We start from the raw sequence: 19,605 nt of genomic DNA on the forward strand, positions 1-19,605 counted from the left end.
ATGAAATGAGAAAAGGGGGTCCATTAGATATCAAAGAAGCAACATTCAAAGCTACACACAAAGGGAAGGAAAAGGAATATCTTAAGGAAATGAGTTACATTTCAGACGAAGAGAAAGCGATTTTTGTGAAGAAACTTCAAGTAGGAACTGGAAGGTTTAGAGGTAAGCTTCCTTTTAAATGTTTTGTCTATGGAAGGGTAGGTCACTATGCTGCTAAATTTCGTTATAAAGAAAATCATGAGAAAGGGAAAAATTCTCCAAAAGGGAACGTTAAAAGAAGTTTTAATAGCAAGAAATGTTTTTATACTCATGAAGATAGTGAATTTTCTTCCAATAATGAGGATGTTGAATCTGATCAAGATTATCAGTTGCTTATGGCATTAGAAGAAAAATGTGTGGATGAATTTGATGATGTCTTTACAGATGCTCTAGAAGAAAAGGAAATTTGTATGTATACAGAAAATATTCTTGTTGAAGAAATAACTCAGCTAAAAATCAATCTAGAAGAAGCTAAATTACCTAAAGAAGCTTTGAAGAAACACACTATAGAAAAGGAAAATCACTGTGAAAATTTAGAACTCGAAATAGTGGGTTTAAGAAAGTATCTTGAGAAAACAAGGGCTCAAAATATTAGATTTTCTAAAGGATCTGAGACTTTAGAAGAAATCATCAAAGTACAACGGGAGAAGAGTACCAACAACTACTTTTTTAGGAAGAACCCAAAGTTGAAGAGCCAAGTAATGTCCGCAACTACCTCTTGAAGAAAGATTTTTGTCTAGAAATTGTTTAAAAAAGGGAGGCAACTATAAATATTTTGCATCAGTTTTATGATCCAGTAGTTGACTATATGTCATTTTTCTTTGGTCAACAGCAGGTCACAATTATGGGGTATGTATTAAATGTTTTACCTGAAAATTTCACATGGTGCATCCCTGTTTTGATTCCTGAATCCCAGTAGTGCAAAGGCATAAGGTCTAGTACTTAGAAGTTGCGCTGGTATTATTGGAAGGTTGAATTCCCTTGGGTGAATTAAGATCTCTGCATAAGTAGGAGTACATTTAATTTCCAATTTTTAGAAGTTATAGTTATGCATTTTGGTTTTTACAAGGATAGAACTCCTAGCCAAAAAAAATAAAAATATCCATGGAGATTCTTTGGTTTTAGAGATTCAATATATTTTTGACTCCATGCCCAACGGTGAAGGCTACTAATCTGTAGGTTCTCAATGCATTTCTTGCAATACATTGTCGCCAATTGGAGCTGATGTTGTTATCTATCATACCATCTTGTTTTTGTATCTAAGGGCCCTATTTTTCATCCCTTGTACAAAGGAGGAAGGATGCAAACCTTGGTTAACTAAAGGGAAATAAAAAATGAGAGATGAAAATTGGGAGTCAAAATTCAGAAGGGAGCCGAAAAGGGAGAGCTAAAAAGGAGAGCCAAAATATCGGGAGTCGTTTTTCAGAACGATGGATATCGAAGATGACTAGGAATATCAAGACCCGATATGTGAAGGTCTGGAACAGGTGGCATATTGGAACTCGAATTTCAGAAGGTTGGTCATTTCAGAACATCAAAGATCATAATTTTTTAAGTTCTAAATAATCACAATTCTTTAGAAGCACAAAAGTAGAGAGGAGCAAGGATTTATCAAGGAAATCATTTGCAAAACCAAGGACCCCAAGGGCCCTTTCTCTCTCCTCCAGGAAGACACATGGTAGTAGATGATTGGTCATGAGAATAAGATATGGTAGATGACATCAACATGGCATGGTCATATGGTAGACACGTGGTAGTCAGTTTTGGCATTTTGGGTGGCCTAATGGGGCAAATTTGTGTGACATGTGTCACCACTCTTGAGACACCACGTGGAAATAATGATATCAACATGGCATCATCTAGGAGGTTAGCATATCGGAGGTTGGAAATATATAAAATTATTTATAATATTTTTGAAAAAGTTCTTATGAGAGGGGATCTAACGTTGAGTGGCACATGGTCGTGGGAGATCCAAATAACCCAGAGAGGAGATAAGGTAGAGCACCCAAGTGCTATGGAGAATATCAGGGATGTAGCTTTAGAAATCCTTTGTAATTTCATCTCAGAAAAGTTACGATTGTGGGGATATTTGATGTTGGATAGAGCTTGGTTGTAGGTAATCAAGGGGACAAGGACAGAGAGAAAACTTCAGCACCAAGTGTTGTAAACACGCAAGGAGGAAAGTATTCTGGAGGTTAGCTTTTAGGGGGAGGAGACATTGTAACTCTTTTCTAATTAAAATTTTAAAATTTACGTTGGCAAGTGCTTTTGTCGTTGAATAGTGTTTAGTTGTGGAAGCCCAAAAACCAAATGTGGAGAGAAAATACACTAAGATATAGGCCCAATACAAGATTTAAAAGGCCTTAGCACCTAAGTGCTAAGACTCCAGTCATAGAACCCGGTCCCATGGAGGAGAAACGAGAAAAGGGGCTAAGAAACAAGGAGCTAAAGGAAAATTGGGACATTGTAATATTGTAATGTTATTTAAATAAAAGTTACGATACATAGAGCTCTGATATCTCCAATGCAGTGTTGATGTTGGTCAAAATTTTCATTAATGTCAATATGAGTACAAACCATAAGTGAAAAACCCTAACCCTAGCATTTCTTTTCCAATAACATCGTAGATGATTTGCCTAACCATTGGGCTATTCCCAAATCTTGAAACCTGCAAATTGATTGTTTCTTTGACCTGCAACCAAATTATTCTGAAACAAAATCCATTGAAACCAGAATCACTGTACAAACTAAGAATGAATGTTGAAAAGTACCAATCTTCCAAAAAAAACTACTGGAAACTATCACACTATTGAAAAAGTTGCTCAGAGTGCTAAGATTATTCACACTCCAACCCACTCTAACTGATGCACAAGATGCATGACCAAGTGAAGTAAGAAAACCAGTGTAACCATGAAAGCAAATGACTTGATGACTGGACTTTGCTTTCATTTTTTCAAATAGAAAGATTTTTTTTTTACAATTGGCAACTCAAAATTCAACTAAAATTCATAATCATAATCCATAAATACAAGAAAATACATCTTCCTTGATGACTACAACAAATTGGCAAGAGAGCCTTCAATAATCTAAAACATTACCCTGTCTTGAAAGTTAGCAAAAAGAAAAGAACTCCCTTCTTTTTTAGTCACTATTTATTCTATGTTGTCCAATGTAAGATCTTTGTCAGAATGAAAGAAAAAAATATGTTCATCAGGCTTATCATTTGCATCAGGGAAAAGAATAGTGTGTTCTTGAAAATATTCAATTGATGCAACCACAAAAATGTTTACATCCATGGGGTCTAGAACAATATTCTCTTCTTCATTATCCTCTTGTAACTGTGGAGTATAGCTGTAATTATTTAGCTCATTTATTTTATAAATAACACCTTCATCTTCATTTAAAGTGAGCTCATTGTTTTGAGTTTCTATACATGGAATTTCAAAACTCAGAATTTGGTAAGATTGTTCTTGGAATAAAGACCCAAGAAATAAAAGGGTTGATGAAAAAATTGATTGTCTATCATGTTCTTTCTCTTGGTGACTTAACATTTGACAAGACTGCTACAAATTTTCTTCAAACTCAGAAGATGAATCATAATTGTCTACATCAAGATGTTGATTTACTTCATTTTCAGGCAAGAGAAAAGCTACTATTTGCTGGAAGTTTTCTTGAATATGATGGCAGCTAGTCTCTACTTCTTCTTCCTGATGGTTAAAATGGTTCTCATGAATAGCCTCTATAATCTCATCATCCATAAATTGATCATCTTCATAAAAAATTTCCAAATGCTCAATAAAATTGTCAAAATGTGTGCAACAGTCTTTGACCAACAACAAGAAGGATGATGTTCTTTATATCTCTCATAAAATATTGTATGAAAATATCTAAGAGAATATAAACAAGCATTTGGCAAGATTTCATACCATGATTGTGCATTTCCCTCCAAGGATACCATGAACATATTCATGAGACAATCTTCATGAAAATAAACCTTTAGCTTACACACATGCATGTGAAATTTAACCAAGTGAAGTGCAGCATCATCTCCTACCTAATTTTTGAATCTTGGCAAATAAGTCTTCCAATCTACACAAGGAATGTGATTCATAAAACCTGGAATGTGATCTCATTTTAAAAGAGCATACCTTGCAGATATATAACTCATCTTGAGCCAGTAAAGTTTCCAGTAAAACCTTGATTTCTAGATCCTGCTGCCAGTGGAGTCTTTGGATCAGGTTGAAACTTGATTGGAGTCACTAGGTGAATGGTACAACCTTCATGTGCCTGACTGCTATCCACCATTAGATCTAAAACTTTGATGATCTTTCCTAAGGAAGATGGAACCTTTCATTCCCCGACAAGGACGCCAAAATGTTAGCACTCTAGTTTTTTTCACAAATACATATTTCTCCATCCCCACAGGCTTATTTCCAATTAATGACACATGTTCAGTCTTTCATGATCATTTTTCGAAGACCATATTTGTACATTTGCACTTTGTTCTTGACAAAAGAATGCAAAAAATTGAGTCATTAGTTTTGAATTTTGGTCAAGAGACTTACAAATTGTCCACAAGTGTAAAAATAAATCATTCATTCAAATATGATCACATAATATCTACAGCATTTGTATGTTTCTGGCTTGCATTTTGCACCAAATGTCCATCATAGTAAAAATTGTTAGAAGTGCACTCTTCACAGATTGAATGTTGATTATAAACCTTATTATATAAAATTTTATAACATAAAGTTTATTATATAAAGTTATACTATAAAATTTATTATTCATATAAATATCTAAAAACTTAGTTTGTTGGCATCCTCGGTGTTATGAAACCAGCTCAAGAAAAGATAGAAAAGATAGAGCAATGCCTTATAATTCAGCCTCTTCGAGGGGGAAACCTCCTTTACATTACATAAATGAACAATTCTTGGATGATTCAAATGACAAAACCTCCTTTCTATATATAGGAATCTAAGGAGTCACAATATAACCCAGCCGACCTAACAATAATAATATAAAGCCACAAAAATAACAATAGAGGGATTCTATGGGGCATAGTAATAACAATATGGGGATAATAGGGGCACAACAATATTAATAAGGGATGCAACTACAATAGTAATGGGGTACTCACTAGTATTATAGGGACCCAACATGTCCCTCTCCTTCAAAAAAGTGTTGTCCTCAATGCTTGAGTAGTTCTGGATGCTTCTGTATAAATTTCTCACCCTCCCATGTGGAATCTTCAGTGGATAAGTTCTTCCACTTGATAAGATACTTTGAAATTGATCGATTTCGTAGCTGTCGAGTTCTTGTTTTTGTGACTGCTTCCAGTTCCAATATAATTTTTCCTTCCTTGTCAAGTTTTGGCAATATTGTTTGAATTGGGAGCTTATCGCCTATAACCTTCTTTAAACATGAAACATGGAAAACTGGGTGCAATCGAGAAGCTGCAGGAAGCTCCAATTTGTATGCCATAGTACCAATCTTTTGCAACACCTTGTACGGACCATAATACTTCGATGATAATTTATTATCCTTCTTAGCTTGCCTGAGGGACATTTTCTTATATGGTTGTAGCCGTAGGAATACCCAATCACCTACATCAAAACTTCTTTCACTGCGATGTTGATCTGCCTGTTGTTTCATTCTATTCTGTGCCAACACGAGGTTATCCTTTAAGAGTTGGAGGACTTGTTGTTGATGTTCGATGTTATGTTCCACTGCTTGAACCTTAGAATTTTCTCTTAAATATGATGTGATGGATGGTGGCTGATATCCATAAAGTGCCATAAATGGGGTCATTTTTGTTGCTGTATGGAAGGAAGTGTTATACCACCATTCAACCAGAGGCAACCATTTGACCCATTGTGTCTATTTATCAGATACAAAGCAACGAAGATATCCTTCCAAACATTTGTTTACTATCTCAGTTTGCCCATCAGATTGAGGATAATAAGATGAGCTATGAGCTAATTGAGTACCAAGACAAGAAAATAATTCTGTCCAAACATTTCCAGTGAAAATGGGATCTCTGTCACTTACAATAATCTTTGGGTTTCCATGTAGCTTTTGAATTGTTTCCATAAATGCAGTAGAAATTGTACTGGCTTTACATGGATGTGATAATGCACAAAAGTGTGCATACTTGGTAAGTCTGTCAACTACCACCATGATGACACTCTTTCCCTTAGACTTGGGTAAACCTGTGATAAAATCCATTGAAACCTCCTCCCAACATTGGATTGGAATGGATAAAGGTTGTAATAGACCCGGTGTCTTAATTGTTTCAACTTTATTTTGTTGGAAAACCAAACATTTCACCACAAATTTTTGAATATTCGATTTAAGGCCATCCCAAAAAAATTCCTTCTTAACCCTGTGGTAAGTTTTTAAAAATCCTGAGTGCCCTCCTAAGGGAGAAGTGTGTAATTCCATAAGAATCTTTTGTTTTAGTTGGGAATTCTTACAGAGGTGTAAGCAATCTTTGTACCATAAAGAATCATTTTGCCAGCTAAATGTATCAGACGTACTGGAATCTTGTTGAAATCGATATGAGGAAGTTTGATGGCAAGGATCCCGCAACATGGATATTATAGATGGAGCAATTTTTCGATTTCAATAATGTGCAAAACACACAAAAGGTACATATTGCAACTTTATATTTGGAACCAAATAAGTTTGTATGGTATCAATGACTTTGCTCTCGTAAACAAATTATCACTTGGGCAATTTTTACGGAAGAATTGACAGCACATTATGAGGATACAAAAAGCAACACTTTTTTTAGCCAATTGGTAAGTCTCAAACAAAAAGGTTCAATAATGGAGGACATTGAGGAGTTCCAAAAATTGAACATAAGGGTAAAAAAATATTCTAGAGGAGCATAGGATTGATGTGTTCATAGGGACTTTAAAGGATAATATCCAACATGATGTTCGCCTTTGGGAACCTGATTCATTAGAGAAGGCATTCAGGTTAGTAAGAAAAATGGAAAGCAAAATTATGGCAACCAGGAAGCATACCACTCACAACTATAAAGATGGAAGTGTTGTTGCCCCTAGTCTTCCACAACCTATAAGGTTGACACCACAATAATTGTAAGAAAAAAGAGTAAAAGGGCTTTGTTATAGTTGTGATAGCAAATACACTAAAGGTCATAAGTGTGCTGAGAAGAAATTATTTTACATAGATTGTGAAGAGGAAGAAGAAAAGGAGCAAGAAAGGTCAAAAGAAGAGGATATACTCCAGGAACAAAGCCTAGATAAATAAGAAATGAATCCGACCATATCTTGTAATGCATTGGCGGGAATTACCACTCCTCAAACCATCAAGATAGAAGGACAAATCAAGAAGAAAAAAGTAATAGTGTTGATTGATTCAGGAAGTACCCACAATTTTATTCATTGTAAGGTAGCAAAAGAATTGAATTGCTTCTTATATCTAGCACCAGAGTGTCAAGTGATGGTTGCAAATGGAGGAACAATAAATTTCTCTGGAAAGTGCCATAATATCAAGCTATCGATGGGAGAATATGTATTGACTAGCCCAATGCTTTCCATTCCAATGGGAGGTGCTAATGTTGTACTAGGAGTCCAATGGCTAAAACCCTTGGGTACAATAGCTTTTAATTTTCAAGAACTTTTCATGAAATTTTCTGCCGAAGGAAAGGAAGTTGAATTAAGGGGTATTGTAGGGAAACCGAGAAAGATAATCAGCTCTAACGGTATGACAAAGCTTCTAAAAAAGGAACAAAGGGGTGTAATTGCACAATTATGTTCGCTAGATGTTTCCACATTGGAATCATCTATTTCTCTAGATCTCCAAAAGGTCTTGGACAATCATTCCAAGGTATTTGAGACTCCCAAAGGTCTCCCACCTATTCGTGATCATGATCATGCTATTCCTCTGATACCAAATGTTATGAAACCAGCTCAAGAAAAGATAGAAAAGATAGATCAATGCCTTAGAATTTAGCCTCTTTGAGGGGGCAACCTCCTTTACATTACATAAATGAAAAATTCTTGGATGATTCAAATGACAAAACCTCCTTTCTATATATAGGAGTCTAAGGAGTCACAATATAACCTAGCCGACCTAACAATAATAATATAAAGCCACAAAAATAACAATAGAGGGATTCTATGGGGCATAGTAATAACAATATAGGGATAATAGGGGCACAACAATATTAAAGGGATGCAACTACAATAGTAATGGGGTAATCACTAGTATTATAGGGACCCCACACTCGGCATGCATATTTAGTGTGCATCCTGAACTTCTGTCGTGAATGTGCATCGTCAACTTCCATCCTTAGTGTGTATCCTTAGCATGAATTCTTAGCTTCCATCCTCAATGTGCATTAAAATCTATTTCAAATACAACTTCAACCATGGAAACAGGGGCCTACTCTGCCACACCATCAACTGACAAACATGGTTTCCAAGTTGAGAGTTTCTAAGTGAAAAAGTTCCAAGATGCTGACACTCTTAGCATGGTCAACAAGCTAAAATATAATGACCACGATGGTGCATATTGTAGAAATTTTCCTTAGCTTGCTCAGGATAAGTGTATGACCATCACAGAAACACCATGACTTCCACAGGTCAAGGAGCCACAACCATGGAATAGGATGCTAGAAAAATATGATATCTTAAATTTTCTAGATATCCCCCATTTCAGTTGTAGTAATTAAGTCAATATTTTTGTTAAATTGCTTTTAGGATATGTGAATAATGGAGTTATGTGGCTTGATGAGCCCATAAAAATCGGTTTGCATCTTATATCTAGAATTATCAAGTTGTCAATGGTGAGAGAGGATCCAGAACCCCTCTTTGATAAAATGAATGAGAAACTTGCTTGTTGTTTGAGAGGTGACCCAAAAATATGGCACAGTTCATGGATAGAGGGAGATATTAATATCCTTGATCAACGATGAGAAGGTACAATTTTCCACACGATTAATATCCTGCAAATTGCTCAGAAAGTGTTGGAAGGAGAAATACACTATGGGAGTAATGATTGCCACTGCGAAATGCATCACGGGTGTCTAAATGAAATGAGAAACCATTTTATTGAATCAATTTATGTAGGACTCTGTGAAGGCACACGACAAGAATGATGAGTACCATTATGTATGGATCGTGATCTTAATTATGTTGACAAAGTGGAAACTCTCTCAGGATACTATTTTTCCTATACCAGACAAACCATAATTCATTGCACCATAGTTTGGTTCACTCTAGTATACTTCTCACAAAAAGAGTTAGATGAATACAAATTTCAAATTTTATATATGGAAAGAAGTAATAAAGCATGTTATTCTGAAGGTATTGCACATCTTGGAAGAGATTGTCAAAGCCTATAAGGAAATAGTAATGTTTCATGTAACCTGTCAATATATGTACAGGCACATGTAGATCCTGACAAGTAATGGTTGAAGTGTCATTACAAGCTTTATGAGACTATTGTGTGGTAGATAGTCAATGACTGGGCGATAAAGTGGCGCATTACAACCCTCGATGATTAGTCAGAAGAACATACAGTAGGAAATGATATAGAGAGGGAGCACCAAGGACCTCAATATATAGGGCCATTTTCCCCACAATCAAAGAAACACCCAGAACCCCCACCTCAAAACCTAAAAAATAACATCCCTACAATGCAGTAAAAGGAAGCAGTCATCATAATTATAGTTCTCAGCAAAAGAATGAGGGATCAAATTATTCTCATGCCAAACAAACTTACCATAATCAAAGGGAAAGATACTTAAGAAGGTATTATACTCCCAGGTATTTCTACTTCAATGGTCAATGCTCTACCTGTCACAATTTTGGTCACAAAGTTATTCATTGTGTTGTTTACAAAACTATTATGACTAGAGAAGAAATAAAACAAAAGAATGAGATCAAGGGAAATAAATATTCTTATAATGTTTTCTCACCTCTTCAAGATGAAATTGAATGTTCTCTTTGCAATAAATTTGGTCATAAATAAACTGAATGCATAAGTAGAATGGGACCATCTTCCTAGCATGAATAGAAGACAATACCCCACAAGGTATGGAAAAATAAAATTATAGATACTGAAAATTGTGGTCTATCTTTGTATGCATGAGATCAAGAAAATATATGGTACATTGACAACGGATGTTCAAAGCATATGACAGGTGACAAAGATAAGTTTATTTCTTTTAATGAAATAAAGAAAGAAAAGAATGTAACTTTTGGTAATAACTCACATGTTGTTATCAAAGGGAAAGGAAATGTGTTGTCAAAAGAAAAGGTTAAGGCTAGAAATGTTTTATTTGTTGATGGATTAAGACATAACTTGTTAAGTGTTAGTCAAATGTGTGACCAAGTGCATGAACTTGTTTTCATATCAAAGAATTGTGTGGTAAGAAATATGGCTATAGGTAAGATCATAATAAAGGGAACAATAACTCAATGTAATGTCTATGTATTGGAAGGATGCCAAGAGCATTGTTACTTAAGCAAATCTGAAGAATGTTGGCTTTGGTACAAAAGGTTGGGACACCTTAGATTTTCTCAATTGTACAAATGAAGTGGAATGGGAGTAGTTCATGACTTGCCCAATATCTCTCAACCTGAAAATAACATATGCAAATCATGTCAATTTGGTAAGCAAACTAGAGTTCAATTTAAAGCTAAAGAAGGTACTTCAAGTAAGCCTCTTGAACTTATTCATATCAATTTTTGTGGTCCTATGAGAAAGAAGTCCCCCCATGGTGAACAATACTTCATATTATTCATTGATGATTTTACAAGAATATGTTGGATTGGCTTACTAAAACATAAAGATGAAGCATTTGATAAATTTAAAGTATTCAAAGTTGTGGTAGACAATGAGTTAGAATTGAAAATCAAATGTCTTAGATCTGATAGAGGAGGAGAGTTTATATCAGATGATTTTTTCAACTTTTGTGAACAACATGGCATCAAAAGATAATTTCTATAGCTAAGAATCCTCAACAAAATGGAGTGGAACACCTCATACCTTATGGGGGGAAGTAGCACACACAACCAAGAATATACTCAACAAAGCTCATGTTCGAGTAAATAGTGATAAAAATCCACATGAACTATGGTTTGGTAAGCCTACAAATGTCAAACAATTCAAAATTTTTGGAAGCAAATGTTAGATAAAGAAAAATGATGATAAGCTTGGAAAGTTTGAATCTAGATTTTATGAAGGAATCCTTCTTGGATACTCTTCTAAAAGTAAGGGATATAAATGATATAATAAAAGGCTTCAAAAGATTGTTGAATGCATAGATGTTGTGATTGATGAAGCATCCACTGGTACCAAAAAGGAAGCACCAACAGATGATGAACCTCTCCCTACTAAAAGCCAAAAGGTTGTAGGAGAAGGAAATAGAGAAGCATCAGAAGAAGGAAATGAAAATACATATACATATGAGAATACTCCTTCAAGGCATGTTTAGAAAAATCATCCTGAATCTCAAATTCTAGGTGAAAAGGAAGCATGAGTACAAACTAGAAGAAATCTTGTTGGACCAAGGGCATGAAGTTGTTTTCATATCAAAGAATTGCATGGTAAGAAATATGAATACCGGTAAGATCATAATAAAGGGAACAAGAACTCCAGGTAATGTATATGTCTTGGAAGGCAGCCAAGATCATTGTTACTTAAGAAAATCTGAAGAAAGTTGGCTTTGGCACAAAAGGTTGGGACACGTTAGCTTTTCTCAATTGTACAAATCAAGTAGAATGGGAGTATTTCACGACTTTCCCAATATCTCTCAACCTAAAAATAACATCTGTAAATCATGTCAATTTGGTAAGCAAGCCAAAGTTCAATTTAAAGCTAAATAAGGTACTTCAAGTAAGCCAATTGAACTTATTCACACCAATTTTTCTGGTCCTATGAGAAAGAAGTCTCCCTGCAGTGAACAATAATTCATATTATTCATTGATGATTTTACAAGAATATGTTGGATTGGCTTACTAAAACATAATATGAAGCATTTGATAAATTTAAAGTATTCAAAGCTTTGACAGAAAATGAGTTAGAATTGAAAATCAAATGTCTTAGATTTGATAGAGGAGAGTTTATATCAGACGAGTTTTTTTGTGAATAACATCACATCAAAAGATAGTTTTCTATAGCTATGACTCCTAAAAAAAATGGAGTGGAAGAATGAATGAATAGAACAATCCAAAAAAGAACATTTTCCATGCTTAATGAGTCAGGAACACCTCATACCTTATTGGGGGGAAGTAACACATACAACCGTGAATATACTCAACAAAGCTCCTATTCAAGTAAATAGTGATAAAACTCCACATGAAATATGGTTTGGTAAGCCTGCAACTGTCAAACACTTTAGAATTCAAATTTATGGAAGCAAATGTTACATAAAGAAAAATGACGATAAGCTTGGAAAGTTTGAATCTAGAGTTCATGAAGGAATCCTTCTTGGATACTCTTCTAGAAGCAAGGGATATAAATGCTATAATAAAAGGCTTCAAATTATTGTTTAATTCATATATGTTGTGATTGATGAAGCATCCACAGGTACCAAAAAGTAAGCACCAACTGATGATGAACCTCTCCCTACTACAAGCCAAAGGGTCGTAGGAGAAGGAAATAGAGAAGCATCAGAAGAAGGAAATGAAAATATAAACACATATGAGAATACTCCTTCAAGGCATGTTCAGAAAAATCATCCTGAATTTCAAATTCTAGGTGAAAAGGAAGCATGAGTACAAACTACAATAACTCTTGTTGGAAATTCTATTTACTTAGCCTTACTATCCATAATTGAACCTCAAAATGCGAATCAAGAAAGCAAAGATGAATATTGGGTTAAGGCAATGAATGAAGAAATTGATCAAATATAAAAAAACCATACACGGGAATTGTGTTGGCTTAGGTTGGGTTGACCTAGGTTCAAAGTTTACTGCGCACCAATAAAACCATCAACCACTGGCCCTCTCGGCAATGACTTGCAAGCAGATTGTAGTCTCACTCGAAGTGATTATGGGAGGTTGGAGAACCAGGTTTCTGCAGCCCGAGGGATGTTGCGATGTGACACTTTTGCATTTTCTTTATATTTTAATACTTATGAATTGCTTCACATATATCAACTACTTCGCACTTATAGATTACTTCGCAGAATTAAATTCATCACTTAAACATAACATAATCATTCATAAACTTCACAGTACTGAAATAAAGTACAAATATTAAGAAAATAAACACATGAGACACAAATTTTACCATGGTTCATCCCAATGTGGGACTACATCCACAAGAATTGTTGCTTATAATATTGAATTTGTACAACAAACAGTTCTTCCCTACACACACAACTGCAGGGCATCTGCGCACTAAACTGCAGACAGTCTGTTCACTTAGTTGCAGACCCAGGCCTCCACGCACAAATCTGTGGAGCCTTGCCCCTTCTCCGAAGTATAGATCAATAGAATACAACCATAAACATAGATTTTGATCAATAATTTTTCACCTCCTTCTTTATTATTCATCCCTATATATATTATTACATGAGGGATTACATTGCTACATTACCATGGACTCGATACCATGGTTTCCAAAATAAAGGGATTATGGTCCAAAACCATGAAATTTTATGATATTATATTCTTTTTACAAAAAGGGAGGGGCTTCGTCACAAAATCCCCATACTGCATGGTGAATTTTCCGCGTGGTCTTTTTTTTCTCCGTTGTTCTGCTACACAGTCCACTTTGTACTCTGTGACATCTTTTCTACTACGCGCTCCACAAAACTTGAGTTTCTTGCCCAAAATTTGGCCAAGCTGGGCTGTGCCCAACAAGATGCCAACACTCACCTGTGATTTGTTCCATGTCACTTAGATGATGTGCCTCTAATATTTTATGTGATATAGGCCTGGTTAAACTATTAGAGCACTTTTGTCATCTATTTATCCTAGTGGCTTCCTTCCTCGAACAATGCTTCTGCTACATACTCTGCAACCTTCTATAGCAATGATGCCTCCTTATATCGAAGCTCCTAAAGCTTCTCATATATTGTCTGCGAGAGTTGAAGAGCCTCATCCTACCAAGGCTAAGTTCTTTTTATCAGTATATGCTCTTCCCTCTTCAGCTCTTCGATCCTCTTCTGTGACACCTTCGCTTCATTTATCTTTGTGAGCTTCTATGATATAGGAAATGTCTTCGCAACTGCTCGACTTTCCTAGACTAACTGTTGTTCCTTTTGTTGTATCTCCTCCTGTGTTTTTTGAACATTTGGATCTTCTTGCGGTAAGTCTAAATTTTCATACTCTCGTCCAGTAGTTTGTTGTATTCCACTAATGTTGTGGAGATGCTAACCATGACCAAATTTAGGTTAGCCTACCTCTGGTCTCTTACATCTTGCGGCGTAGCTGGCTACAACTTCAATTGTAGCTCACTAATTTTGACTTTGTATTCAAATTGTACCATGACAACTTTATCCTTATGTTCCTTGATTGCAAGTCCAAGCTTTGTGACCTTTTCTTCTGTTGATTCCTCTTCATGGATCTACATGTCAAAATTCCTTTGCATCTTGTTTCTACTATGTCCTTCAGATGTTGATATTCTTTTGCTATCTAATCTCTCTCTTGTATTGTTTGGTCAAGCTTTTGTGACAGTGCAACCCGCTCCTTTTCCACATTAGAGGGAATTTGATTTTAAAAGGTTAACATTGAATTTCCATGTCATAATCTGTAATCCAATCAAAATCCTTTAAAATTTAAAAGAGATACATGTGTGACTAGGCGCTGGAATTTTTTTATTAATATAATTTACCTATATTAAGCGTGAATGGTCACCAAGTGACCCAGAACTACATTAAATATTAAAAATAAAATCAATATTTTATTCTATAAAAGTTATAGTATCGATAATATTTTTAATGACGTGTAACTAATTTGAATTTTAAATTTAACTTTTAAATTTAAATTTCCTTAAACCTTGTGTAAACGAATTAATTTACATATATATATATATATATATATATATATATATATATATATATATATATATATATATTATTTTGAAAAAAGTGCATTTGTTTGGTTAATCTAAATTTACCTTAAATTTAAATTTTAAATTCACTTTTTAAATTTAAATTTTATTAAACTTTGTGTTAATAAATTAATTTAAATATAATATATATGGTTATTTAATTTTAATGACGTGTAACTAATTTAAATTTTAAATTTATTTTTTTAATTTAAATTTAGGCACTTTAAATTTAATTTAAATTTTAAATTTGTTTGTTTGTTTGTTTTTTTTTTTTTTTTAACTTAAATTTGATTAAATCTCGTGCTAATAAATTAATTTAAATATTAATTATATATATATATATTACTATTTTGATAAATGTCACGTTTATTTGGGTAATTTTGATAAAAGTAAAATGATAAAAATGATATATTAAAAAATTGTCTGCATGGCATTATTTTATTAATTTCTTAATTTTTTCTTAGGTGGCTATTTTTGAGTTGAATTTTCTTCTAATGACCTGTATGTTGAGCTGCAATGTGTGCTCTTCCCTTAGCTTTAATTCCTCTATAATCTCTTCATGCAGCTTATGTAACCTTCACGGTGACACTACTCCGATGTTCATGTTTATGTGTGTCCACTCCTTGGCTTGCTATTGAATTTATGTTGACTCGAATTGTAGATCCCCTGCAGGTATTTGTGTCAACCTCGCTGCAAGGGTAGGTTCGGTCGACCTTCCTTCTCTAATCTTTTCCTATATTTTTTCAAGCTGTCTAATTGACAATGCCAAAAGATTCAACTCTGTAACCCTCTCCTACACACCTATTCCAAGATTCCACTATGGTTTCTTGAACCTTGTCTCCAATTTGGTCCAAGTCTCCCTCAGTGAGAACCATTGGTGTGACATCCTTTGACTTATCTGCCTTATGCTTCTTTCTAGCCTTGGAAGCTTCACCTTGGCTTTTCCTTTCCTCTGCGCCATATTTCTTTGTTTCTGCCTTCTCTATCTACTTCATCGTATCCTTGGATCCTTCAAGATCCTCTTCATCATGCTATTCTTCTTCATGGTGTTATTCTTCCTCTTCCTCTTCCTTGGCTTCCTTCTCCTTATCTTTTCCATTGCCTTCACCACGGTGTGAAGTGCCCAATTCTTCTTCTTCTATTGCACTCTCTCTTGTGCCTCCTCCAGTAGAGTCATCCAATCTACGAGCCATGTCTGCACAACTTCTAGTAGATCATCCTCTTTGACTGTATATGGTAATGCACGCCATTGCTTCTTCGCGCCTCTATGCACCTGTATGTACATTCTATACAAATCCTCCTTGAACTTCACTACAACGTTGAACTATCTGTATGAACTTGGAGAGAGGCACATATACTGGTTTATGAGCATGTGTAGATTCATTTGGTATAGGACAAAAAATATCTTGTTTTCCTGTGTGTGTGATGGTTGAGTGGTATGTCACAATGAAGCATACTTCGCGACCTCACATACATCTTCTTCTATTGGAGGAAACTATGTATCCTCTGGTTCCTTCTATGTCAACATAGAAATGATCAATAGTAGCTAGACATAATGAAAAGGTGTACCTTTCTCCTGGACCTCATGGAAATCGTCCAGGAATTCCTTGCATAAATACACAACCCAGTTATACTAGACTCCATTTGTGCATTGCACAGCTAAAGCCACCACCAGTGGAGGGACTTCATTTGTGTGGAACTTCCTCATCATGTTGCTGGCTAGAATGTGTGTTGCAAAGTGGATTTCTTGGTCACTAATGGAGTTTATGTTGTATCCCCTATTTCCTTTCAACAATCCATACTTCTGCTTCATGCTTTTTGCCAATGCACAGTCTTGGTCCTTCTTGATGAACTCCTTTGTGGGGTTCTGCCCTTGGTATGGTAATCTCATGATCCTCCATATCAACATTTGGTCTATGGGGATTTTATTCCCCATCCACAGGTGTCTGTCATCTACTAACATAAAAAATTGTCAAATACATGTTGTGTTTGATGAACTCCTACATAAGTCCGACGCATTTAAAATGTTGAGAAGTCCTGACTGTGCCATCCCATTCGCCCATCACTGCGGTTCTAATCTTGTCACTCCACTATTTGGGTAGTGAAGCTGCTGCAAGTACGGACCTAGTGTGAGCTGCATATACTTAGTCCGGTCATTAAAATCATTATTTGTGAATTTCAGCTGTGGGATTTTTCCTAAAAGCTCTCCTTCAAACATCACATCCTCGAGAAATAGAGGTGTGGACGTCCCATAATTTTTATCTTTGGCATCATTTATATGGTTAGCATTCAGCTTCCTTAGCGGGATATATGCGGGCATAGGTGAGATGAACATTGCGTCACCTTCCTCCGTGTTGGCTTGAGGGGGCCTGACCCAGGTTCAACATTAGTTAGCCAAACAAATCCTGTGGAGTGCGGACTGAAGTCTCACCTGAAGCAGTATGGGGGGATGCTGGAACCAAGTTTCCACACCCTTGAGATGGTTGTGATGTTGGTTTATTCCAACTATACCTGCCTTTGCGCAAGTTGCTTATCCCTCTGCTCTACCCTTCAGTACCTTCGCGAAATGTTACAATCGGCTTCTGTGTAGCCCTAACCAGGGGCTGAAGTCCTTTCGTGCTGCTAGGGCAGCGAACTGCGCTATTTCCAAACTAGGCTAAGTATCTTACTTATCTTATTAATAGATCTTAGTTAGCTTCACGAAAACAAATGTTCTTACTTGCGTTCACTTAACCAATACATTTATACACATTTGCGCATCATATAAGCATTAGAAGTGAAATTCATACCCAATATAACAGATGCATAAACAGGAAATAAAGATGTAGAAATGATAGAATACTTCTCTTTATTAATACTTCTAGATAATTACAAACTTGACTCACCCTGTGCACTCAGCTGCAGGGGTTTGCACACTTAGCTGCAGACTTCTAGGCCTCTGTGCACTCAGCTGCAGAGCCTCTACCTACACTATGACCCAAAACTTAGACTTACACTTCAAAGCTATCTCTCATACATCATCGATCTTAATCCATCGATTATGCTTCTAACTACTTAGAGCTTAGCTCTATTTATACAATCCCATGGTCTGCGGACCATGGGTAGATCTTCTACAGCTGACATTACATTATCAAAATAAGGGCAGGCAACCTTATGACTCTTTAACATCTATGTGCTCCGCTCCCACAAAATGTGGAGTCTTTACATTTGTATCACAAACTTGGACCAAAATATGAGTTATAAGCCCCAAAACTGCCCTTGGGGGATCCCGCGCCCAATAAGCCCCCAACACAAACATCGTGACTTGCCCTCAAGTCACTCTGTAGGTGCAGAGATCTTAGCACGAAGACCTCCCAACTTTGTTTGAATCCCTGCAAGTTTGACAGCGCACTGAGCGGCCACCTGCTGGACTTCTTCCATGCTTTGTTTGGTGACTGCTACTGTTGAAGTGCTGCCTTGAATCCTCTGCTGAGTTGCTTGCAGTTGCACAAGCTTTGCTTCAATGGAGGCTGTAATTGTATAAACCTCGTTGATCCATGGTTGTAGGCGCACTTTTAAGATCGCTTCTTTATGCTGAGTAGCATCCACCTATTCCTTGAGTGCCTTTTCCTATTGCATCCTTGCAAGCCTTTGTGTAAGGGAAACCATCTGTGCGGTCCCTTTTACCCCGTCATACTTCTGCTATAGCTTGTGCACCTCTATTTCTAGGCGCTCTACATTTGGGTCCTCCTACAGGGTGGTTAGGACCTTGAATGATTGTTTGAAGAGTTGCATGCAGTCTGTCACTGCACTGTCAATTGTCGCGATCACTATTGTAACCACGGTGGTACACTATTCTTTGATCTCAAACGGAGTTGAAGGCTGAGCCTTCGACTGAAATTCTATGATTTGAAGGTTTAGCTCCAGCTGAACCCTGGCCATCTCTACTCTTGCGTTGCGCACCCCCATGACTAATTTATGGACGTGCGCCTCCACCGGTTCTTCTTCCTGAATGGCCAACTCCAAGACCATCTCGCAAGCTTCCTCTACAACCTGCATTATCTGTTTGTTCTGGTCCATTCCCTCATTGTGCTGCAGGCCAAAATGCTTAATGTTGATGCACTACTCGCTCATTACCTGTAGAGCGTGACTCTCCCTGGCTCGAAGCTCTACAGTGACTCCATCCTGTAACAGGTAGAGCGTCTCCTGAGGGAGCGCAGCCATGTTCAACTCTATCCCTTTCAAACTGCTCACCATGGGTCTGTCGGCCTCCTGCTCTATAGTAAGTGCCCCATCTGGTAGCACTATCGTGTTGGTCACCCTTATGCACAACATCTCCTCGGCAGCCGAAGTGTCGATCGCGAGGCTGGTGGACACTGTGCCAGCCTATGGAGTGTGAACCTGCAACTCCTACAACTCCGTTTGAAAAGCCCCCAATACCAGCTACTGCTGTTCTCCAAATTGTTGGAGGGCCTCCACGGTGACATCCCTCACCGTTTCTTCGATATCATGCAAATCCCCCTCAATGAGGGTGATTGGGTCAAAAGA

The sequence above is a fragment of the Pinus tabuliformis genome, chromosome 2_2 (assembly GCF_031772625.1).
Source record: "Pinus tabuliformis cultivar Carrire ecotype Pingquan chromosome 2_2, CPIR1, whole genome shotgun sequence".
NCBI lineage: Eukaryota > Viridiplantae > Streptophyta > Pinopsida > Pinales > Pinaceae > Pinus > Pinus tabuliformis.